This window comes from Plectropomus leopardus, chromosome 7 (assembly GCF_026936395.1).
Source record: "Plectropomus leopardus strain MGB_pleo_1.0 chromosome 7, ASM2693639v1, whole genome shotgun sequence".
NCBI lineage: Eukaryota > Metazoa > Chordata > Actinopteri > Perciformes > Serranidae > Plectropomus > Plectropomus leopardus.
The window spans coordinates 35,756,420-35,782,801 of record NC_142182.1 but is presented as its reverse complement, the minus strand read 5'-3'; the positions used below and the strand labels follow the sequence as shown (position 1 = coordinate 35,782,801).

Sequence of the window (26,382 nt, the reverse complement as noted above, 5' to 3'; positions counted from 1 at the left end):
TTTGTTCTACCTAAACCTAAAATACCACTCCACTCAACAGCCTTGTACGTTCCATCACACTCACTATGGCGAAGAATTAAAAGAGTAATCCAATGAAATATTAATTAAATTATTGTGGGGTTTTCACTTAAGCGCACCATTTTCATAATTGTTCCATAAATTATATTTTCCAGTACATTTGCTTTAGATGGATAATTAATTTCTGGCTTTACCCTTTTCAATTTGATTTTGTTTATGGAAACTGCAAAATGCAAATGTTTGTGTGTGTGTTTTTTTACACACAGATTTAGCAGAGCTTTTAGCCATGCCCAGATGTGATATATGTATATAAATATGACAATTTTACAGAGAAGTTCAGAGAATCAAGAGGGTCGTGGCCAAACAGATGCATATTACAGTGATAAAGAGGATTTCATCATAACGATAACTATATAGTCCAGTACATGAGAGCTGCAGCTGCAGATAAACTCAGCATGTGACCAGTGTGGATCCTCCTCTACTACAATAAGCAGACCTGAAAACTCCAGAGCAGCAGAAAGGTGACAAAGCACAAATCAGGTAGGAGGTTCAGGGCCAATCTCCCTCTGAATTAAATGTTTTTGTGATTTTTAATTTACAAAGGAAGCTTTTGGATGAACTTTAGATTAGAACACAATGAGAGAAAAAAACACATCTTGTTTAGATAAACAAGTGAGTTTAATGGCATAATAATATACAGAAAATGTATCATTGGATTATAATTACTGATGTACTCATGTGCTGTATGCTTTAATGTTGCAGCTGGTAAGGCAGAAGCTAATTTTGATTCATGAATTTATATTTAATATATTACTTTACATACTGCTCAATAGCTTGTGAATTTCCCCCCTGGAGACCAATTAAGTCATATTAGTATAATAATATCATTACATTATTGATTTTAAAATGTCAGAACATCAGAATCTTTGAGTAACAAAAGCTGTCATATAAATGCAGTTCAAAAAAGTACAATATTTCTCTCTGTTATGTAATGGTGTAAAAGTGGTAAGTAGCAAAGAAAATAGAAAAACTCAGGTAAAGTACACATTCCTCAAATTTGTACTCAAAAGAGAAATTGGGTTTATCATCAGTTACTTTCCACCATTGGTAACTGAATTAGGAAAACCTATTAAGTTAGCCATTGCTAACAAGTTCAGCTAACATTACTAATTAAGAATGTGGCTTAAACAGTCCGCAACATTTTTTTCACGTTGCATTTTTATGTAAAGCCTCATTCCCACCATGCAAAAAACCTGTTAACAGCCACTAACATCTGGCTTTTTAATACAATGGGAATGTGCACGATCGGCATTCGATCCGGCTTTGATTAGCATTAATGGGAATACAACACCCGGTAATTTCAGCTCCTTACTAAGCGAGATACAATGATGTGCCAACACTTATTATTGTCTGTCTCCTTCAAAGCAGCGCTAAAACATTATTCCAAGTTAGACTGCACAGATTTTGAAAGAGAGACTGAATAATTTAGAGATATATGAAGAGAGGAAACCACTAAAAAGTTTGTAAGAGCTCTGTTCCTGCTGCTGTCCACTGTTTACCTGTTCTCCTGCCTGTCCGTGACCATTAACAACAGCCTATTTTAAGCGGGTTTACAAATGTTTAAAAAAACAGTGTACACAGGCTAATTTTGGTGTGTGCTATTACAGGATGCAACACCGTCCTGTAGCCTTTAAACATGACAGGAGTAACAATTCACCATAATGTTATATGAAATAAAAGCTTACTTTAAGTTTTGATAGGTACGTTCGCCAAAGAGTCATTCTCTCCATACTCTGCTGTACAGCCAAACCTCTTCCATTCCAATCTGATTCGTGGTGGCCTGGGAAAGAAGACAAAGAAGATATCTTGGTTGGCCAAATGACCACATGCAGCCATTCACTGACACAATGTTAACCTTATATCTCAGCATAAAGAAAAAAAAGAAACTCTATCCATAGATTCACGTGTATGAACAATATAACAAGATATATGAAAAATGTATAAAAACTACAATTAAGATCAATGTCTTAACATCTGCACTTATGTCAAATTACATAATATACCTCTGTACAAGTGAAATTATCAACACAAACAAAATTCAACTCTGATTTCAGCTCTCACTGTGTTCACAGTTATGGCAAGTTCACAGTTAGCAAGAAGACACAGTGCACTAACAGACATCAAATACACTCACAGAAACATACACACATACGTTTTCATACACACATGTAGTCGCTTCCTCCATGCATGATATTTCTTGCTGCTAAAAATGGCAGCTCAGTAGCTTCAGAATCTTGTTTAAGTGAGGCCACATTATCATTTCACAAGGCAAAGACAGAAGGCAACATATGCCGAGCACTGTCCTTTGGTCCCTCTGACTCAAAGTATTCATCAAAAAGCTGTGCTCTCCCATGAGCTTGCTGCCATATGCCCCTGGAAAATGTCACCAGTAAAAGTCATAATAATTCACCAGCTTCAGACCCGCATTTGATATTCCTGGTTTTCAAATATCGGGACCCACATCTCATACTTTGGAGATATATGTTGCCCAGCAGTGAACAGAAGACAATTGTAATCATTGGCCTTTACATCTAAAGGCAGGCACAATATTGGTGTGTCCGTGTTACTTTACTCTGTAAATCTGGACTGACATGTTTAATCTGACCTAAATTGCTGTCTGACTTTACTCTGCTTTTGTAGTTAGTATGAAGTAACAGAATCATAAAACTGTTTGAGTAGTTTGACAACTTCTTGCCTTTTTAAGTGTTTTTTTTTTGTTTGTTTTTTTTTTGAATACTTTGGTAGAAATGTTCAAAGGCCTGTTAATCCCACTTTTGGAATGTGGGATACCAAAAATATTATATACACAATAAATGCAAAAATTATCAGAAAAAAAAGTATTGTAATTCAATAGTAGTTTTTATTTAAACCACTGAAATACAGAAAAAAATGTATGATTTTAAAGTGTTGCAATTCAATTTCAAAAAACAGTCCCATTGAGCTTTCAAAACAAAGGGTTCCACCTTTGCCAGCAAAATATAATAGACATAAATAAGACCTTGGTTTCGGTATCTATCAGTAAGAGTTGAATAAAAATGTACAATTTGAAACAAAAATATAAACTTGTGTGGTAGTCACACTGGTGCATTATTTATTGGGCAGGGGGCACAAGATCTCCTGTCAGAGTCCATACCCTCCTTACGTACTACGTATACTCTTAACCAAGAGGTTACACACGAAGTTAGCAGCAAACTGTGACCACATCTCCACAAGGCTGTTGGTGGTATGAGATGGAAGTGTTAAAGGTTACTAAAAACTTTAATATCATGTTTACTGAATACCATCAGACCTAAAACAATTGTCACACTGTAATTCTCCACAGCCGACATGGCGTTGGAAGAACACAAAGTGGATCATCATGGATAAGTAAAGAGAACTGGATACAGCAATGGAGGTGGGGCCTTAACTATTACTATGAAAGATGCTCAGTGGTACACAAAGCCAAAAAAGCTCAATTTCTGGGTATAAAATTACCCAGTTCTCCCACAACCATAGGCCCAACCACCTGGTCTCAGGCTCGCAATAATGAAAGACTGTCAGAAAATAATTCTGGATTCAGCTATCAGTAAAGTAACAACATAATGATTTAAATAAAAGCTATTCATGGGGGTACTGAGATGTACCTAAAAAAAATTATCCACTGATTTACAACATCTCGTTCACAATGTAAGAAAGAGTCTTTTTGGACCTAATCGCATTATGTGACGGACCAAGTTCAATTCCACGGTTTGGACACTTTGTACAATTGGCTTCAAAGCCCGGCGCTGTTCCCGGGGACTTGCTTCACATACGCCAGCTTGGTCAGTGGCCCTCAGCATGTGACACAGACGCGCAAGGCAAACACAGCCCTTTCATCGGGTAGACTGGTGTTTGTGTCCATGTGAAACCAAAAGTTAAAGTTGAGGGTTTTTTTTTTAAATTGTGCAATTAAGTCAACATCACCTGACATACATGTCATATTAAATGTTATTTTCTAAACCTAATCAAATAGTTTGGTTTCCTAAACCTAAAGTGTAATTATCACAGCCTATGTCTCCTATGAACACAGAAGTTAATTTTGAGAGGACCCTGTCGCATGTCACGAGCGGACACGGCATCCCCGAACATCAAAAACTTACCCTAGAGGGGTACCCACAGCGTAATAGTTATAAGCGTAGGGCCACTGACCAAGCTGCCATATTTGAGATGGGAGTGAGAGAGTGTTGGTGCAGTCCTACAGAAATTACTCTTATCCAAAAATTGGGGTCTTTCTATCTTCTGTGACAGTTATATGTATTTTACACATGCACACACTCTCACACATACACACATCAGTAGGGAACTCTTGACTTATCCTTATTGTAGAAATAGTTCATAAGAAAAAAATGCAACAGTTACATGAGTTCTCCTAGCCCACTTTAACTGGGAACTGTGAATAATAATATATCATCTAAAATGAACTGCGAAGGACATGTGAGAAAATCAGACATTCAGCAATGTCACCATAAAGATATCCACTACTTCCTACAGTGTCCTTGAAAAATCCCCTGACATTCGTGTGAATGCTTGAATAACTGGAACATTTAAATAGAAGTGACACCTACAGATTATTATTTTATAATTGGTTTTGAATACCAGAACATGGGTCCTTGGTGACCACTCTGCTCAGATTGCACTAAAATCCGCTTACATTTTGAAAAGAGTGCCACAGTTTGCACAATGGCCCACTGCGGAGTACAAAATTCAGGTGGGAGGGATAACAGTCATTTTAATCACAAATCTGGCAATCCAGAATAGACAGTGGAATGCAAAAGGTAGAGCCATATACATGTTAAACAGAGTATTTTCTGACTTCCAGCTGTGTTTAGCTTTGTAATGAAGATAATACGTGATGATCCAGATTTTGGAAAATTTCATTGTTACACATACACTTTAAAGGAAGCTACGGGGTTTTCCAAAGGAGACTTATTTGGCAGTCAGGAGCTCTGAATAATGGAATTTTTTAAATGGTTCAAATCTGTGTTTTCCTTATTCATGCAAGGACAGAGCGAGCGAGAGAGGCAACACTATTCTGCGTGTTAGATGAGGGAGCTGTGCTGTTATCTGCTGATCCCAGAACTTCCCTTGGAGCACCGGAGTGGGTCTGTATCACGTAGTGCACCCTGCACTGGGACTGTGCAGCCTGCTGACAGGAAAGCTCGATTAGTGAGCCACAAAGAGGCCAATATAGAGGAGCACTTCCTCAGCCAAAGGGGGTTCGTCCGGAGAACACGCTCCAAGCCTCTTTCCTGACAGGGGACAGTGACAAACACACACACTGGCTGGCCCACCTTGGGGAATGCATGATGGATTAGGATTTGGTTTCCCCAACACACATGCATGCACGAATCCCAACGTACAAGAAGATGTGCAAATAAATACAAAAACCTTTTTTGATGAAAAGAGAGACTGTAATCTTGGTTCCATTCCTAAAACATGACTGTTAAATTGATTTGGAAAGAAACAAAGTTGACATTCTTCAAAGAATACTGGCAGCCATCCAGAGAGAGAGATGAGTATGTTTGGACTGGCCCCAGCCCTGCGCGTGCTGCCTTCACTCAGACAATGGGATGTAGATGTGGAAGTGGGCCTGGGCCAGATGAGGAAAACGAGATAGCAAGGGTGGGATGAGGGGTGGAGGTGCGCTGAGCACAGACTGGTAGGCTGTTATGGGACCCTGTGGCGGAAGGGCATTGTTCAGCAGAGGAAAAACACAACAACAATAAAAAACAACTCTTCCTGAATCTTTTTATATGATTATGTTGAGAACAATTGAGTGGGTGGGATCCGCTACTTTGAGGATATTGAAAGAAGCCTCTCCTTTGAGACTTGGAATGATCCTTTCACACCTTACTCTGGAACATGAGCAGGAAAATAAAACAATGCAAGTTGCTGAGCAAGAAGCATATTGATCAAGAACAGTGTGTCCATTGAGAGAGATTACAATGGCCTTTGGCCTGTGACACATTAAGCAATGAACCAAAGGTTAATGAGGGGAAAACTGAATGATAATGGATCTATTTTTTTATAAGATACAGCATATTATGCATTAAGCTGTGGCATAATGAAAAGTCCATCAAAATTAAATCAAATTCAATTTTGAATAAACTCATCCTATCTAATTAGTAGGTACTGCAGAAGGTAGGAAAAATATGTTGTTTGCCATACTTTCATGAGAAAAACAAGATATGCATGGAAAATAGGTGATCATGTATCAATTCCTCAGAAAGTACAGCATTGTGTTAATGAGTGTATGAAAGAGAGCTTGAAACTGAAAGAGCAGTGAGTTGGCTGCGTATGTGTGTGTGTGAGTGTGAGATTGTGTGCATGCATGTGTGTGTATAATTGTATGCTGGCCACATGATGTCTAGCTCTGTGTCTGTGTTTTTCAGCGGATACTGCTTGGCTGTAGATTTCACTAACCCTAAGGTCATGCACCTGATATACCTTTGAATCCTGCTGTTTGCTGGAGTGCAGAATCTTCTCAGGGGAAAGACGCGTCCACAGATAAGAGTCTGGTGTGATGTTGCGCATCTTGGCCCTCAAGGCCTAGACATTGGTTTTCTCTTCATCTCGTTTTCACATTTCTGCAGCTTTCCATTGATTTAGGACTAGCTCAATTCACTGACTGTTGAAGCGAGGGCTGTATTAGCTGCTTTGCTGTTGTCTGTATACAGACAGCTGGGGATATAAACATTCAAGATAAGTCCAAATTTTATCAGTGTAGACCAGTGTAGACAATGTCTACATGTTATCCCCTTCACATACTCCATTAATATGGATTCCACTAACCCTCTGAAACCTGAGCAAACTGGCTTAATTTATTTTAAAAACATGGGAAGAAGGCAATGAGAAACGGAAGAAATGACCCAAAAATTTGCCACAAATCTGTAAAAAGTACAATTACCTGAAAATTATGATGACAAAAAAGGAAAAAAAAGAAATCAAACAAACAAAAAACACTGTTTAAAAAAAAAGAAATCACCTGGAAAAAGTACTTAAAATTTTAAATGAATAAATATGATAATTATAAATATAATTTCCCCTAGCTTTTCCCTTTTCCCTAAACACTTTTCCCTCATCTTTTTAAAAATAATTTTTCTTTGCAGTTTGTGGAATATTCCTTACCAAGTTGCTCATTGCCTTTTTTTCCCTTGTTTTTGAAAGAAATCAATCCATTTTCTAAGAGTTCAAAGGTTTAAATATTGGTAAAAGATGTCTGAAAGCAGCTCAAAGAAAGTGATGTCGCTCCTGGTTTCAAAGGGTTAAGATCCTCAAAAAATGTCTACAAATTTGAAAGCTCTCCTTAGATGTTACCTCATACATGTCTGTGGTCAACAACATTTGAAACAATAGTCAACACCATTAGTTTTGTCCTTAATATTTTTGTAAGAAAAATAAAGAGTTAAAATAGAGTTTTAAGGACCACGAGCACAGCTTCACTTCACTTCACTAAAGAATTATGTTCTTGAGGTCTGAGCGTATTTTTAAATTACAGTGATGGCTTCTATACAGTATTCGTGTTTTTCCCAACCTATGTACATTATGTCAAGATTTTTTTAAATTATTATTACATATTTGGGATTGACCTGACAATAAGTTGCTGTAATTTTTGCAGTATTATGTGAAACAGAGATTACAACCCTCTGCCATTATTTGAGAAATTAGTTTTTTTTTAGGTATTGATATCTACATATGATTTGTTTATATATTTTTGACAAAATTTGGTCACTAGCAGGTCACAGACATGCTAACTTTATAGAAAACAAGATTATATTAGCCTTAGCCTCCCAACACTTATCTTTACTCTTCTATTCTTCAACTTATCATCTAACAATGTTAAAGTGAACAAAAGTAAAAACCATGCCATAAAAACAGGTCAATTATGGACTTCACTCACATTAACAAAGATACTGCCATTAAAGTGCATTTAATCAATATCTTACTGCAATGTACAACTTGACAGAATTGTGTACATTTCAAATAATAGTGCTAGAAATGCTGCCTCCGGAATTGTTCTATTTGACAAATTTAGTGATAGGTGGAGAAAATGAGAACCCGGTGTGTAAAGAAGCCCTCTCTCTTGTAAAGAGAAAAAGTCTGAACCCACAGACCTTTTTCTAAAAGGTAAACATTTATTACTTCAGGGGTGCCTGATGGGCTGGGAGGCCCCTCACTTCACCAGCCTGTAAATGTCATCTTCTCTTTGACACATTAGTGACAAATGAGTCAAAGCTCCAGTGGCAAGAGAGATGTTGTGCCCTTCCTTTTTTTCTGGTCCCAGCAACTAGCTGGTTTAAATCCAAAGTAAGTAAAGTAATGACAAAAACCAAAACACATATCACTTTGACTGGACAATTCTTCCAGATTTTAGCCTGGTTATTACAGAGCAATGAGATTTTTACTTGCCTGGCAAACATGATGATATTTAACACTTAGAGACTGTTTGGCACATTTTACTACTACTACTATTACTACTACTACTACTACTACTTTGCATGTAGTATATTGAAAATAATTCATTTTTTGTGGGTTTTTTTCATCTAAAAACACTGGCATCACGGCAAAAACCTGGCATTTAAAGTCAAAATTCTGAACATTAATGAATATTTGATATTTATTATTAGGAGTGATGTTGGTTAAAAAATTAACTCAATGAGAGTAGAAAATAATATTAATGTATAATATTTTTTACAGCTTGATTTTGAAATGTGCATTTTTTGCGCGGAGTGATACAAATATGTGTGTGATTTTAAGAGGGCCCTAAGGGTTATTCATTCATTCATTTTCCGTAACCGCTTATCCTCGTAAGGGTCGCGGGAAGGCTGGAGCCAATCCCAGCTGTCATCGGGCGGAAGGCGGGGTACACCCTGGACAGGTCGCCAGACTATCGCAGGGCCAACACGTATAGACAGACAACCATACACGCTCACAGTCACACCTAAGGGCAATTTAGAGTCACCAATCAATCTGAGCTGCATGTCTTTGGACTGTGGGAGGAAGCCGGAGAAACCCACGCAGACACGGGGAGAACATGCAAACTCCGCACAGAAGGGCCCCCGCCCACAGACCGAACCCCATTCCAACCCGGGTTCGAACCAGGGACCCTCTTGCTGTGCCGCCCCCTAAAGGGTTAAATATTGTAAAATTACAACCCAATCACTATGCTACATTTGCACATTTCATACATGTCATAAAGGTTTTACAAGTGGAGTAATGTTTGAGCTGACACCTACCAACCTACAGACCACCGTAGACCGCAGTTCAAGGACCAACAAGTTATTTTGTTGACGGTTGGATTGTTTTGTAGCAACCAGTTTGTTGAGTTTTAACCCTTGTTTGTGGCACTAAAAGGTTAGTTTTGAGCTGAACATCGCAGCATTTCGCAGTGGTTTTTGAGTCACTGAACCTGGATGTTTTTCAGCAGCACATCCAGGTGTTTCTCAGCAGCATTTGAGCCAACCTGTCCCTGCTTTACCAGCATGTTTGGGTTTTTTTCTGCCACAAAGAGTGGGGAATTTTAAGCCAAAACATGATCTATTCCTAACAATAACCAAGTGGTTTTGGTGCCTTAGCCTAACCACACCTTCACCACAGCCATGTTAAAAAATGTTACATTTCAAATTGGGCTAGGTGATATGGCTTTAAAATAATAATATGAGTTTGTTTGTTTTTTTCTGTTTTAAAGAATTTGCGTAATGAGTCATTATTATTTGTATGCAGAATATTTAAAGAAAACAAATCTCCTGACTGTGATGACAAAAACTTGGTGGGAAAACTCATGATTATTTATGACATGTAGTAAATAAACTAATAACCATGGTAGGATAGTTGTGGTAATATATAGTTTCAATATGAATACAAATAAATTTGAAGACTATCAGCCTGAACAAAAGTGATTAATTTAAAGAGCAACTGAGTCAATTTTGTATGATCTGACACAATAATACAGTACAGCTAGTCAAATCTTTCATATTATTTTCATTATTTAAAAAAATAGTTTGCTTTTTCCTTTTTAAGGCTTTCCTATCCCTATAATGACCCATTAATGACTTTGCTATGTTAACTTTTTATTGTTCAAACTAACTTAGGTAGGCCCTGCTCATTATAAAAGAGCACAATAATCTCTAAGGTTCTCTCTCTCTCTCTCTCTCTTTCTCTCTCTCTCTCTCTCTCTCTCTCTCTCTCTCTTAGACTAACATTAGGTTGCCTTCTGGAAGCTCTGACCTGGGCCAGACAGCAAAGCTTCAGAACTGGCAACTGTCTCTCCACACCATTAATCAGGCACACAGAGGACTGTCTTCCATCCAGATGGGGAGCCTCTCTACAACCAGAGAAAAATAAGCAGGCTAATTAATTCTTATTGTTATAGACAGAGGGAGATTAGATGGAGAGAAATTGAGAGGGGGACAAGGAGAGAGAGAGAGCGAGAGAGAGATAGAGAGAGAGGGGGGTCACCTTTAACGAAGCCCTGAATTCACAATATATTCTCCCCACATGGTCATTGTTTCTTCAGCAAAATATATCTATGACTTGAAATGCTGTGTGACGGAATGAAGAGGGCAGAGTGACATCACAGTTAGAGGTTAATGAATGATAAGGAGCCTGGAGCACTCTGGGACACAGTGTGGCAGTGATTAGACGGGTCCAATAGGACGCAATCAAACTTTGAGTCCACTTTACATGGATGAGTGAGATAACTGGGAATAATTCTCACTGGTTATATTACTATGTAGCAACTCTAAATACCCAGCTACACACTGATAACTAAAGATAAATGTGTTATACTGCCAGCTGCTATTCTTGAAATATTTGCAGATTTGGGTTATTACAGATTTTGCCATCAACTGTCTCAACTGAGCTTATGATAGTGTTTCCTGTTAAAACCTTTGATTGACTACCATAGCAGCCCTGCTATAGTAGTCAATATTCTTATGAGACGAAGGTTGAAGCAATATACTGTTTTTAAGGTATACCGGGACATGAAAGTTGCTGATTATCATACCATGTACATTTGCTAATCTATAATATTGAAAGAAATGCAACTGGTCAGACAATCTTACCTTTATTTTTGTTCATTTCCAATGGGAGACTTTACGCATACTTCAATTTAACAAAAAAATATAGGTTCATGTCCTAATTATAGTATTAGTCCATAACCAGAGATACGCGCACCATGACTACATGCAGACTTCAGGGGATGTGCCCACCGCAACTTTGTACAGACCACAGACACATATGGTGGTGCAAATGCTGCCAAAAATGCAAATAAGCAGGCTAAAAAAATATTTTTTGTGACATGCAATTTCAGATTGATTGGGCGATGCATTGTGGAGAAAAATGAATGCAGACACACAGACAGACAGACAGAATATCTTCATTTTATAGTTGGAAAACAAATGTGCAACTTAAACAAATCTTTCTGTTTTCATTCTGACTGATAATAATAATAACTCTGTAATGCCATGACACCATGAAACCGCAATATTTTCTTAGACTATTATCACACTGTGAAAATCTCATACCACTGCAATCCTACATCAGACAGGTGTTTTCTGGGAAAAGCTCTGATATAACCCACTGTAGCCAACAGACAAAATTTAAACGACATTTAAAGCTACTACAGAGTCAGATATTTCAATCAGGGGTTGGTGGAGACCAAAAACAAAGCTTAAAGGAGAGTAACTACTGACAGAAACACGACCGCAAAGAAATGCTCACGTTTCTCTTTGTCTGCTGGATGTGTAAACAAGCAGCTCTTTTCTAACAAGCTCATAACGTCAACATTAGAAGGTGATAATATTTCAATATAAAAAAAGAAGTTTTTGTAGATTAAATGGTCATTCAAAAGTTCATTGGTATACTGGTCATTTTGTTCATGGTAATACCGGTATAGTTTTTAATATGATAACAAATAGCAATATTTCGACTTGTTGATGTAATAATGTCATACCATTGTGCACAGCAACAAGCATGGCTAAAAGTAAATTGCTACTCACTCCATGTTAAAGAAATTGGCTCCAAAACAAGAGGAGAAACATTGGCAGAGAGGAATCAGTGGTGTTGTGCACATGGGAATCAGTGTTGCCAGGTCATTTTGTAGTAAGCCTGTTATAATGTAAGCCTACGCTGGACAATAAACTCAGTATGTGTGAGTGTGTACTAGTCCTTGTGCAGTTTTGGATTTTTCAAAACAGAAGAACTGTTACAGAAGAAGTAAGAGTAAGAAGTTATACTGTGCAAAAACTGTTTAATAATTCATATTTTTTATTGCAACTGTTTGTTATTGAAATTAATAATAAAATATTTTCAGAATTTCATCATATCATCCATATCATTATTGCTAAAAAATAACCAGATATTATTTTAGGGCCATATGGCCCACCCCTATTGGTCCATAATCAAACTAAACTTTTTCAGCAAGGAGACATCTTTTTAATAAATTAGTCATTATATATGATAGAAACCAACAACATTTCACAAGTCTAAAGCCGAGCTAATCTGACAGTCTTTAAACAAAACCATCTAAAACTGAGCAGGGACCTGTGTGTGTCACAGGTATTAAACACTCACTGTGTTTGTGTGCACAGAGTCATGAAAGGATGAAAGACTGAAGTTTAAGTCAAGTTTCACAGCGTTTCCAGATGGCTCTGTTTACACACTGCAACAACTTATTGGTTTTATTATCAACCGTAAATTACAGGGAGGATAGGAGTACCTGTTCCAAAATAATGAGGCAGCAAGTCAAACTGTGAAATTAATTATGTTAATAGAAATAAATGAGAAGAACCCTCAGATGCGGTTCTACTCAGGATGACATGAAATGATCAGTTTAAGGTTTTCAACATGTTAAGCCTGGCTTAGCGCAAAGAGCAAAGCAAGAGGAAACAGTTTGACAAACTCAGTCAAAAGTGAACAAATATCTCTTTTTACACCATGACTGCCTTATTTTATGTTCTATATTGTTATTTACTAAAGAAATTGCTAAAAAATACAAATGTTACCTGGATTTTTAATCAGAGTTAGGATGGTGTGCAAAGTTGGCAACACCACTATGAAATAAGGCACCTTAAATAATTAAAACTAAACTGTGTAGCTTTGCAGAAAAGCACAGGCCAGATGAATTGTGTTTTGTTGTTAAACAAAATGTTTTGGTAAATTTATCGTTCCTGTCATCTGGGGCAAACACGCCGCAGTAACAAACAGTGGATAATGATGGAGGACGTCTCCTGAGAACTTGCGCAATTATCTCATCTACCCTGAAGCCTCAACTGGCATCTGTGGTTCCCCACCTGAAAATATGACACAAATGGAAAGAGAGGAGAGTAACAGCATGCCAGCTCTGTGCTCTGGTGACACAGCATACAGCACTGCTAGTGTTCTGTGTTGATCCATGTGAGTGCCAACAACTGCTTGACTTTTAAAAAATGACTACATCAGTCTGTTTTGTTTGGGACAGCATGTTTTCATCATTTAACCTTTAATGTAAACTGAAGGGGCAATATATTGACTCCTTCTTTCCTTTGAAGGGCTGCAAATATCAATTACATTCAATGTCAATTAAACTGTCAATTATATCCATGAGTAATTGATTAATTATTTGGCCTATAAAATATTAGAAAACAGTCAGAAATGTTGATTAGTGTTTCCTTAAGCTGAGGATGACGTCTTAAAATGATGAACCAATGATGCATCTAGTTTACTGTCATAAAAATGAATGAATGAATGAATGCAATGAAAATACACACCAAAAATGAAAATATACTCTTTTCAAGTAAACATACTGATGTCTGCTCTGCACAGAAAAAATAAACTAACAAGCAGGCTGGCCAGCATTGCCTTAGACTAATGATGCAGACTTATTGTGTGATCATAACACATAAAGCGGCCGACAATAGGGGCAGTGTGTGCATGCAGTGTTCCCTGCAGTGCCAGCATTGGAAACATCATAGACCCACCAATCTCAATTTAAGACAATAATACTTTTCAAGACCTTTTATTAGTTAATGTGTATTTAAGACATTTTAAGACTTTTTAAGGACCTGTGGCCACCCTGTAAGAGTGGAAAACTACGCATTTTATCATTGAAATTTTAGATTTGTACGCTTGTTAAAGAATTTTTCTATATCAATTCTATTATTATTATATAATTTTTATCTGAAAAGAGTTCACGGAAAACCACTTCTAATTTTTTTTTAGCTGAGTCTGATCATCTTATCACTAACACTGGCCAACACAGGTCTGCTATCTTGTTGTGTCAAAATATCCTCCTGTTCTCTCAATTGTAGGCTCACATGTTTAGTGCAGTAGCATTTAAAAAATGTTGTTTAACAGAGACCCAACAAAATAATAACTACTACTGCTATTAGCCCTTTCGGCCCACTTTGATATTACACTCACTTACATCTCTCTGCACACAAAATGCACTTTCAAAATCAAGCTTAAAAAAAATATTGTACATTAATATAATTTTCTACTTGAATTGAGTTTATTTTTTAACCAGCATCAGTCCTAATCATACATAACAAATATCCATTAATTTCCTTAATTTTAACCCTTTAAATGGCAGGTTTTTGTCATAATGCCAATATGTTTTTAGCTGAAAAAACCCCCCACAAAAAATTATTACACAATTCGTGTTTTTATGCTTGATGGCTATGGGATCAAAAATTGCAGTCTGGTTTCAATGGAGCTTTTTTTTTGCATGAATGTAATAATTTTGTTTGCACGGTGTGTTTTAGAGTTATCGTAAAAGCTCAGCTGGAAATTTCAAGATTAAACAAAAATACACCAACCTGCCAAAATGTATGCCATACGCATGAACACAGCCAAAATTATCAAAATAAAAGAAGAATGAAAAGCGTCAAATGCCCCAAACAGTCCTTAAGGGTTAATACAATTACTAAAACAACAATAAAATTGAATAATCGATAGAGATACACATCTACAACAATATGATTTTTACTAAAAGTAACAATAATTAAAGTAAATTTGGTTAGATGAACTGTCACTCTGTGATTTAACAAGGTCATAATAATTTTTAATACTATTATTAATTTAAAGAAATTCTTTAAAAAAGTCATTTACAGAACTGTATTTCTGTCTGTCTCAAACCACAACTAACAGAGTTTTGTGACACTGCATCTCTCACAAATCAGGTCCTAAATTAACACACTACATCACTTTTTTGGGGTGCTCTCCAACCCTGTTATTTGACGGTTCTGCTCTGTCAAACTGTTGTGAATTATAAATTTGTTTATTTGCATAAACATCTCTCTTGGTTTAAGTATGTTCATTAACCAAAACTAACTTGTCTAATGGTCCATGTTATGCATGCAGTGACAATGCATGGGCCAGGGACACTTGCTCTTGTTCTTGTGCAGACATTGTCCCCCATGAACCTGCGAGCATGCTCCTCAACCCCATGTGAGGCTGTGAAGGAATCTATTATTTTTTCAATCCTGAGGGAAGGAGAAAGGTCTCCTGCATCATTATTTTCCTTCAAAATGTAACTGACTTTACTGCACACCCTAATTTGCTTGCCGTAATTATAGGTCATGCTCCCCTTTTGTAATTTATAAAACCTTTTGTTCTTATCAATAATGAATGGGCTTTAGCAAATCATGGTGCTATAATATTTTGATATTATGAAAATGCTAATGCGTCAGGGACCTTAAGCCTTATCGGCCAGGTCCGATGCTCTATTAAACAGCCGGCAGAAGAAGTTGGACGCAAATTGCTTATGTTAATGCCCCAGTTGTACCCAGACAGCATGAGGAGTCTGCAATTAATTTCATCCAGGCGGTGGATGGACAGGCAAATTTATTTCCCTTCCACAGGATGGTGGCTCCCCCTCCTTTCTCTCAGGTCTCCATGCATACAATTGGAAAGGCAGTGAGAACAAGAGATAGAGGGTAAAAGGGAAAGTGTGAGGGGAGCGGTAACTTAGGAGCAATCTGTGACCTAATTGAACAGCGGCAAAAAAAGGGGAGGGCAGCATTGGGGAGACAGGAGGCGAAATCTTCATTCATTCCGCTGACAAGTGTTTTCACAACTTAAACCTGTTTTATTAATTATGTTTGACATTTCCCTAATTACTTTCATTTATATCACATCAGCTCCTAGCAGACGATTAGACAGCATATCAATTGGGCGCGGTGTTAGAGCACAGGGAGAGGAGTGGATAGTGACTGAGTTATAAAGTGTTATTTCATTACAAGTAGGCTGATATGATCCGATTTCACACCCTCCAACACAGTTCTTCTCTGTCAACGTATTGGCTATTTGTAGTGTATATATATAAGGAATATAAAGTTGCAGTATGTTAGACACTTGAACAGAGTCGGCCCGTTTCAAATAGCAATCTCTGCTATTAGAGCAGTAAACTTTGATGTCTTGCAGAGCACAGCCTATAAACTCTTGATTAATTGACACCACTGTTTCCAGTTACATGAGCCACTACTTTCCAAATGCCATACCGTGACAGAAACACACACAAAGTATGTTATTTTTATCCCACCTTTGGATAAAAAAGCATCCTCTTACAGGAATATGCAGAGGGGGAGAGCTTAGCTAGAGTAACTCTGGCCTCACTGCTCATCTTGTTAAAAATCCTCATTGGGGCTCTCACACGAGCCGTCAGCTGAAGACCCCGCAGCTTCTCCTTCACTGTCCTTTTATGTGTAATCGCGTGCTCCCAGGGCGAGTCCCGCAGCTGGGGTGGCAGCATTTATAGAAGAGAGTTTTCTTCGATGGGTTGTGGAACATTGACTATAGACTCTTCAAGCTAAACCAGAGCTTCTTTATATCATAACCTGCTCAATAATAATCCCAATAAAATGGTTAGAAAGCAGTATCAAATTGGTTAACGCCATGAGGAATAAATGCATGGCTGGAACCAATCATTAGAAACCTGTGGACTATTTTTTTTCGATTGGTCGTTTAGTCAATGAAATATAAAAAAATGAAAGAAAAAAATCATCAGAAATGTTCACAATCCAGTGTCTAAATTTCTAAACGTCCTCCGATGTCTCATTTTGTTTCAAATAGGTCAGAAATTGACTTGACCAAAGTCCTTTTTTAATTGCCTCCATGCAAAGTTATTTATTAGTAGTGGTCAAACAACAACAAAGCCTAAACATTATTGTTATGTTAATCTTAATTTAAGTAGAAGTAGCAAGATGGCTTCCTCTTTAGCTATGTCAATCAGCAGCTCTGGTAAAAACAACATGTTTAATTCTTTTTCATCACTCGCCCAACTAGCTAGTGAGTTGCTATATTTATTAGCTCCACGTGGCACTTTAGTTGCTCCGGCAATCGGGCAGCCCTAATTGATGAGCCCTGTTCAGTATGTAATTTCGGATAAAAATAGTTGATTGCTGAGTCTCATGTCGTCAAATACAAATGACCACGCCACCCAAAGTCAAAGCATGGACCTGGGAATGAGACTAAACAATCAGCTATCTATTTGTTGTTGGGTTTTACTTTCTTTAAATAATTTTTTTGGGCTTTTTTGCCCTTTATTTTATAGGACAGCTCTGTACGGAGGAGGAGAGAGGGTGGATAACAAACAGCAAAGGGACATGGGTTGGAATCACGGACATAGCTACCAGGTGAGCTGCTGGGTCCCCAAATAATCACCTATCTGTCTTTAAAATTACATATTAAACTGTTAAAAAAGCCCAGGAAAAAAACATGAAGCATTTGGTCTGGGCTGTAGTTTTTGTTAATGCATTCTCTGTGAGGCTGTCGGTGGAAAATGGAAGATTCCTGAATGCACCTTTAATCTGTCTGCTTGAAGGAATGCAGTGTAAGATTGTCTGTTTAATCCAAATAACAGTGATTCTTTCATTTTTAAATACATAATGGAAATAGATGAGGATGACTCATAAAAATTTATACCTCAATTCTCCATTTTAATTTATGGCCCACCCTCCAGGCACATATTATTCAAACATTAATATAAAAAAGAACTATACATCAAAAAGTGTCACCTTTCACTTTTACTTCCATTCATAGTCATGCATATTATATGCAGACTAGGCTTGACTGCTGCCCGTCTTATAACAATTATACATTAAGTAAGTAGCAGATTGATGGATTGATAGATAATGCCCATACTCTGCCTTCAATATACTTAAATTTTAATGACCTTTTCAACCCCCTTACTTTTCACTTACATGTTTAGATAATACACTTTATGCAAATTGTAGAATTCTATAAATTTTAGATTTGTCTCTATTCATCTTTCTCTGTCTGTGAGAGATGTGCATTGTGAATGTGATTAAAATCAAGTTTAAACCATTCATTTTCTTGGTGTAACAGCTACCTGCATATAATCTCCGCCTCATCCACACACACACACACACACACACACACACACACACACACACACACACACAGAAACCCTAACCCTAACCCAAAAAAAAAATCAAAGCTTGTGTGGAACTAAAGACAAATGTCACCCATCCATCAAAATAACTTCTGTCAAGTACAGAATAATACTTCCTTATCTCTGTAATCATTATCAATACTATTGAGATCAACCCCTGCTCAGGGATAAATTAGAAAATAGATGCAGGCTAATCATCCTGTATAATGTATTGATGTGTAATGCTCTTGTTACTAACATTCATTAACAATCCACTCATGTGATGTGCTACTAACAAACTGTTTGCCTTAGCTACGGGGGGTTAGGTAAACACTCCGTTTTTCCCCATTTCTGTCCTCACCAGTTTCAGTCCCGTATGTTTGGTAATCGGCATTGGTAAGTCAGAAGACATCAGCTTGACTCTATTAATTACCACCTGATCCTTTCTTCCTGGATAATTAGGTACCCATTAGTTCTAATCAAGTAGTTACTTAATTATTGCAGTAATTAGTCTAATGGCCTAGCAAATTGAAGCTTTATCACTTTCGGATACTTAATGTTCTTGGCAGAGTACATCACAAGTGTCAAGGCTTAGGCTTCAGCAATCTAGCAGGAGAAAACAAAGTTTATGCCATACCATACATGATATTAGTCTATTCACCGTTTTAGATGCATATTATACAGTTTTGTGTTCAGTAGCTTCCCAAATTAAATGCTCTGAGGTATGAGCTTGAGAAATACATTTAATTCAATTTTAGCTTGACAAAACATTACAGCTGTAAAGGTACACGTGTTTGTATTGACCTGTCCGGTACAAGGCTTTTGGTGTGGTACTCATTATAAACTGAGAGATATGTTTAACTATCCAACTGCATTTGGAAAACAAAAACAAAAAACTAAACTGTGTTTTCAATATGATGATCTAAGTGCCACTGCACTCAATAAGGCAGCCCGAAGGCAGCACACATGCTGTCAACAGAAATTGGTAAAAATTTCAAAAAAATATTTCTAACTTGAGAAATACATTTTATTTGATTATGGCATGACAAAATATTACACCTGTTACAATACACATATTTGGATTGAAGTGTTAAATATGAGGCTTTTGGTTTGGTACGCATTACAAACTGAGCAATATGTCGAACTATATAATAGTATAGTTCAAAATATTGCTCGATATATTGGGGGGGGTAAACTGTAATCAAGATTATGTTCTCACAGTCTCTGCTCTCAAAAAGCGGGCAACATGCTTTCTGCCCCTCCCACCGCTATCCTGGCTTGCTCCATGTGTGATATATAAAATGACGCGAACATCAAGTATAAATTGTCACATTGGTTTTAGAAGTCACTAGAGTTTTAGTTCTCTTGCTTTCTCCTGCAGCTCTCTCTCTATAACACACATACACACACAAAGTCTTGTGTGGGCTTTTGCAGAGCTCCAGACTGTGACTATTTAATCACATTTTGTGACCACGGAGCACCAGTGCAAATTGCAAATATTAGTAATATATGAACTGTGGAGATGTTAGTTTGTTGCCTGCTCACAGTGAATGAATCCTCATGGTTAAAGATGCCACAGTATCTGTTTGCTTTGATTTATTCAGTTATAGCAATATTACAATACTTTATTATAAGAGTACTTTATTTAACATCCTTATAACTGTATTTTATTAAATGTTGTTGAAACTGTATAATTAATTCAACTTAATTATATGACAGTGGCAATTTAACGTTACTGTAACTACAGTGTATTCTATAATTTTGCATTTTAGTAGTTAACAGCAGCAGTTATTGAACATTAACTCTGGATGTCCTTTAACTTTAAATACAAGTGAAGTGAAAACAGTGAAAGCCTTGTGGTGCAGCCATGACTGTAACACATCTCACACATTACTATAGTTTGGTCACATTCACATAAAAATGAAACCTACCCCAACTAATATAATTTAACAATACATAACAGTTACTGTATCAATAACAGCTAAATACATGTTGAATTGGGATCAATGATTGTTTCACTAACTCAGGAGAGACTCAGTAGACAGACATTTCTCCATTATTTGTTTAGAAGCAGCTGGGAGTGTCACTACAATGAGAAAAGCTGGTCCACATTAACAGTCCACCTTAAGGGAGCCTGGTCTGTTTCCAGTAGGAAGCTAACTTAGCTTGCTAACTTCAGGGCTAACTTCCGTCACTTCAATCAGCAGCAGACGAGCTAGACATTAGAATGTGTCTCGGGTCTTTCGGAGTTGTAGAATTTTTTCTGTGACAAACAGCCTCAACTGTTGACACATCACACAGCCACGTTTCACATCACACTCTCTGCTCCTCTCACTGCAGCCTCACTGTCACCATCACCAACACATACACGTTTGCTCTCCTCGCTCGTGCTCTCTCTCTCGATGCACACGCTGTCTGGATCCAAATGAGACAGCAAAGTTTCAAAACAATCAGAAAGGCAGCGCGCTGGGACTTGTTGTTTTCAACCCATGCTGAAACTTCTGTTTGGACTTTGGAGCACAAGACAGGGTGCGCTTGATTTACAAATTAAAAGACAAAATGGGAGCAACATTGTAAGACTCAGCATGCTGCACATAATTGTTTTATCTTGATTATCTTGTTTTGAAAATCAAGGGAAGCCAAAATTGTAATTGAAATTAAAATCAGATTAATCGCCCAGCCCTAGATGTAGCCTTTAAATATCACAATATTATTTTAAAGTCATATCACCTGACCCAAGTTCAAAGTAAAAAAAAAAACATTATACTTAATTATGTTAGTTTTTAAAAATTAAAGATTTTAACAATAAAGGATATTTCTACTTTTTTGCTGTATCAAAATGTATCAAACAATAACACTACTGTGTTGAACTAAACAGTGAACTTTGTGGATTGTTACAACCCGACAAAACATCATTAACAGCCCACACAGGCAGGGCTGGTTTGTGCTGTTGTGATGCACTCTCACTAATTTGCTTACACAAGGGGAAATACCTTTGAAACCACTAAAGGAAGGCAAGGTACGCAGCAAAGCCAGTCTACCAACATGTTTTAAAGAATGTATGGTATTCAGTTCATTCATTTTTACTCATGGGTTTTTTCAGTGTCCCATCACCAGACATCAGACGCCAACTGCGTACTGAGGGGCAGGTGAGAGCAATGCTCCAACACCAGGACTCACCCAGGCCACAGAGGGGAAAGTGAATGGGTTGTCTTCAAACTGCAATAAATTGGGCCTGGCTTGTCTGTCATCACCTTCCAATTAGCTGCACTTTATTGAGTCTGCCAGAGATGGAGGACGTTGGCAGGTGAAGAGAGGTGTCTGAAAGGTGCCTGCGCCAGGACACCAAAATCAGACAGAGCTCACTTGTGACCCAGATATCCTCCCCCCACCTTGACCAGTACACCCCACAGGTGAGACAGAATACCTACATGTGCACGCAATGACAACATACAGTACAACAAAAAACACAAGCATGAAAGTTTTCCAGGCACTACATTTATACTAATTTAAGACTAGAGCTGAATTTTAACTCAAATATCAAAATGTAACAGAGAGGCAATGTCATGTAACAGAGCTGGAAAATCTACTTGTTTGAAAAGCAATCGAATGCAACAGTCCTGAAATAAATCCCAACTTCATGAAGGCAATAATTAGGGTTGGAAATCACAAGTTTCATAAAGATTCTTAATACAATAATGCGATATTTGCTGATATCAAAAAGTCTGCCATGATCTGATTTTTATTCGCTTCAATTCAGATCAATATGATATGATATAAGTAAATAGCTTGGACTATACTGTACATAGTGTTTGGGGTGTAAACTTATTTTAAAAAACTGTTTCACATCCAGCCTTGCTGAAACTTTCTTTAAGCAGAAGAAATTAGGACCTCTCATATATAACTAATGCACTCACAAAACAGGAGTTTTATTTTTATTTTTTTTAAACAGACATACAGTCATTTCTTCTGACCCATTTATCACTAAATGCGGAATACCCCACAAGATGCATTCACAGAAAAAAATAAAAGCCAAAACTCTGTGCTCCTTGCCATATGACAGGAATGTGTGAAAACTGACACACAAGAGTTTTCAAATTGGGGCCCGGGGAGCCGAAGCATAAAATAACTTCAATCTCAGCAGCTCTCCAAGGAATAGAGCAGAAGTGCCACCAACAACAACACAACAACAGAGAGGCAGGAAGGGGTGAAGGTAGGAGTTATTAGAGGATAAAACATGCCTCTCCATCTCACTCCCTCTCTCTCAGGAACCCCAAGGATGATCAATGGATTTAGTCAGAGGGATATTCAAGCAGAAAATTGCTGCCTTTTTGCTTTTCTTTGAAGTATTTCCAGAATACATACCGAAGCTCCTGTCCACCAAGGTTGAAAATAACAGCACAAGTGCAGTCTCCACCAGTAATTCTGGAAAAGGGAGAAAAAGGTGGGGGAGGGTGTTGACGCGGCCACCGAATGTTAAAGGACGCAGGGAGGGCCTAGATTGAAACTTTGCAGGTATAAAATTGAAGGCAGCCAGCTGAACAGACACAGCCAAAGTATGGCTATTTTTCAAAAGGAAACCTCAATGACCAACAGGGAAAGTTAAAAAAATAAATAAAAGGGAGCAGTCCTGGGGCCAAGATACAGGGCAAAGCCATGCAGATATGGTTGTATGATTTATTACGTTTAGTTCACATCTATTTACTTCAAAAGATCCAGTTAACTTTACTGTAAAAGCTTTACCGGTATATCATAAAGTGCATTTTACATAAAAAGACTAAAACTCCATCCAATAAATTTGCTGGTTGTTCTTTATCACTTAATAAGCAGCAGATTTTTTGGGTCATAGTGACGGTGAAAGTTTTCTAAATGAGTGAATGAGCCAAAGTGCATCAGTGAGAGGCTGAATTTAACCGCTGGATAGTGAGGACCTCCCCGGCCCCTGGGGGCCCGGTGGCACTGTGCAGATGACAGCAGAGGCATGTGGCACACTCGTGGCGTTATGGATAGGACACAGCGATGGGGGAGCAGACTCCTCAGCTCCCTGCTGTGCGGTGTGATGGCCTCATCTGTTTTCCCATCGCTACTCTAATACATCTGCAGCACATTCCCTCCTAATTAAGATTCCTCTGTTCTATTTGTCAGAGGATGGAGAGGATATCACAGAGGGTAGTTTAGCCACAGTTTTTGGATTAATTGCTGGCAAATCACCACACGCAAGAATATTCAGTGAGCCTGAACAAGAATACCTATGACAATAATTCTTTTTGTTTCCTTTGTTATTTTTACAGATAAGCCTCCATAGGGAATTGGATCTTGATACTATTTGTCAGAGCTTGTACCTCACTTACATTATTAATGCTTAATAGAGTGCAGTCACTGTAGTCATTGTTTAAAGAAAGGTTGTTCAGTACTGAGCATGTATTTGTCCAGAAAGACATGGATGCAGTGAGCTTTGGCAATAACGGCAGTATTGCAACACTGGGCTATTTACAAGCAAACCGCAGGCATTGGAAAAGATCTGCTACAACCGCTACGTTCATGTTTTTTCTTCTTTTCATGGGAGTACCACATTTTTACACTAGGGGTGGGCGATATATCAAATTTACTCTATGTACCATGGCTTGCTCTATGTGCGATATATAAAATGAATATATCACCAACACTGGGTAAAAATTGTCACGTCCGTTTTATAAGCACCCAGCATTTCTTTTTTCCCTCTCTCCTAAAAAGTTCTGGAACCCTCACTGACACACACAAAAAGCAGGGCTTTTGCAGAGCTCCAGACTGTGACTATTTAGTCACATTTTGCAACCATGGAGCACTACTGCGATTTGTAAATACTTTTAGTATATGAACTGTTTCCAACATACACAGAATGAATCATCACATTTAACAGCACTGCGGTAAAAGTCTAACTTAATGACATTATTTTAAGATTTTTTTGTCTGAATTTGGAGACAGGACAGCTTAAGTGTGAAGGGGGAGAGAGGTGATGACATGCAGCATAGGGCTGAGGCTGGAATCGAACCCGCAGTTGCTAAGTTGCAAAGGCGCAGCCTCTGTGCATGGGGCGTCCGCTCTACAAATGAGCTACTGGGTGCCTGGAGGACATTTAAAAATATCAAGATATACACTGTGTATCACAATAAAGCCTTAAAATATTGCAATATTATTTTAAAGCCATATGGCCCAGCCCTAATTTACACTATGCTAACAATGCCAGCAGCGTAATGAGGCACTAAGCATTTATTCTGCTATTCTGAGTGCTGCGGAGTTTCAAAAATTTTTTTTAACTTTGGGTAAAATTCTGCAGCTGCTCGTCACTGTCACTTTTTGCCCTGCGGGCCAATCACAGTGAAGGAGATGTGCACAAATTTCACTAAGATCAAAGGCACATCGCTGAAACCACAACAACAATGGTGGAGAAATGAATACCGACCGTTGGGTCCGTGCTCTCTCCCCACATGCTTAAGCCTTCCCTTCTTACAGAGCAAGTACTCTTCCTTGTGCCGACTTTTTTTCCTCTGCAAATATTCTGTATTGTAACAACCAGACGCAACCAAAGCATTTCAGCTGAGAGAAGCTTCACACCTTATTGAGCCTCACTGCCCTTCTGGGTTCTGCAGGTATATTTATTTGTTTTAAAACTGCCATCTTTGTCACTTCAGAACGATAAACCTCATAATGGCATAACAATAAAGATTATTTACATAGCTCCAAAATTAGGATAAATTAAGAAATTTGCAGAAACAACATTAGAAAAGAGGGCGGTAACACTGCATATCATGCTGTTAAGCAGCCCTTAATGACTGCAAGAAAACTTCCTCCACATTCACAGCCCTATATTTTATGTCCCATACGTTTTATATAAATTCCCCAAAAATGACATCAATTCCCACTGCAATTAAATGTTATCAAAGTAAAATGTATAATTGTATAATAATAGTGGCTTTATTGCATGAAGTCCATGACACACTACTGAGCATTTAATGAGGACCTGTAACATAATGTCTTAATTAGTATGATCATGACAAAACAAGTGTTTTGTGTTTCCTTAATGCACGGAGGCAGATACATGAAAGTCAGCCAAATGTGCCGTGGATGGGTCTGGTTTGGCAGTGTTTCTATAAAATGTGTCTAGAAAAATGCATCTAATCTGATAAATGTTGTTGCCATTGCGCAATTACTCCATTTAGGTAACTAAAAATGTGACTTGCGCTCTAAAACGAGATCAACCTTCAGGCAACACTCCTATTATTAAAAAGTGCAGAAACTAATATATTATTTTACAATCTAATCAAACGTTTTATTAATAGTTTTAAGATGAAAAGCTTTTATAATAGTGCCATATATCTAAATAAACATATTGTGCAGTTCACTTTCTTATGTTTTCTCATTCATGCAGACAGGCACGGAAACACTCTGTTGTACATAAGCCAAAATACTCCAGGTAAATCCTGGAGAGAATAAAAAAAAAAATCCTCCATTTTCAGCACAGCTCCTATCATGTCAAGGGGGAAGGATTTCTTTTTATGGTTTAATTCAACAATAGCATTTGCGATTGGGGTTTTGGGCATCTCAAGGGCATTCCTGGTGAAATTACTGAGACTCTGCACCATTTATCACAGCCTGACATGTGTCATGTTCCAGATTCTGGTGCAGAGAGGTTACAGCTGAAGACAGCTCTCTCTTTGTTGAGCAGCCATCAAAGACAACATCTCGTATTTATCAAAAAAAGGAAACCTGACAAGAGGATAGGAACTACAAAAGTGCTGTCATATGTTCTCCAATGCCCTCATATTCAGACATATTAATCTGATACTATACGTATATAAGAAATCCAAGGACCAGTTATGTTAGAATGTATCCGTGCATAACCCTGGTTCATTAGTATGTTTACAATCTGGTTAGAG

At 37.8% G+C, this 26,382-nt stretch overlaps 1 long non-coding RNA gene across 1 annotated transcript in view; it reads right to left on the bottom strand.

Moving 5' to 3' along the window:
- Positions 1-1,026: 1,026 nt before the first annotated feature.
- LOC148189250 (uncharacterized) overlaps positions 1,027-26,382 on the bottom strand; it is an 86,948-nt gene continuing 61,592 nt past the window's right edge. The window contains exon 4 of the long non-coding RNA XR_015776901.1: positions 1,027-1,858. This is a non-coding gene — a long non-coding RNA (uncharacterized LOC148189250). The remainder of the gene's footprint in view (positions 1,859-26,382) is intronic.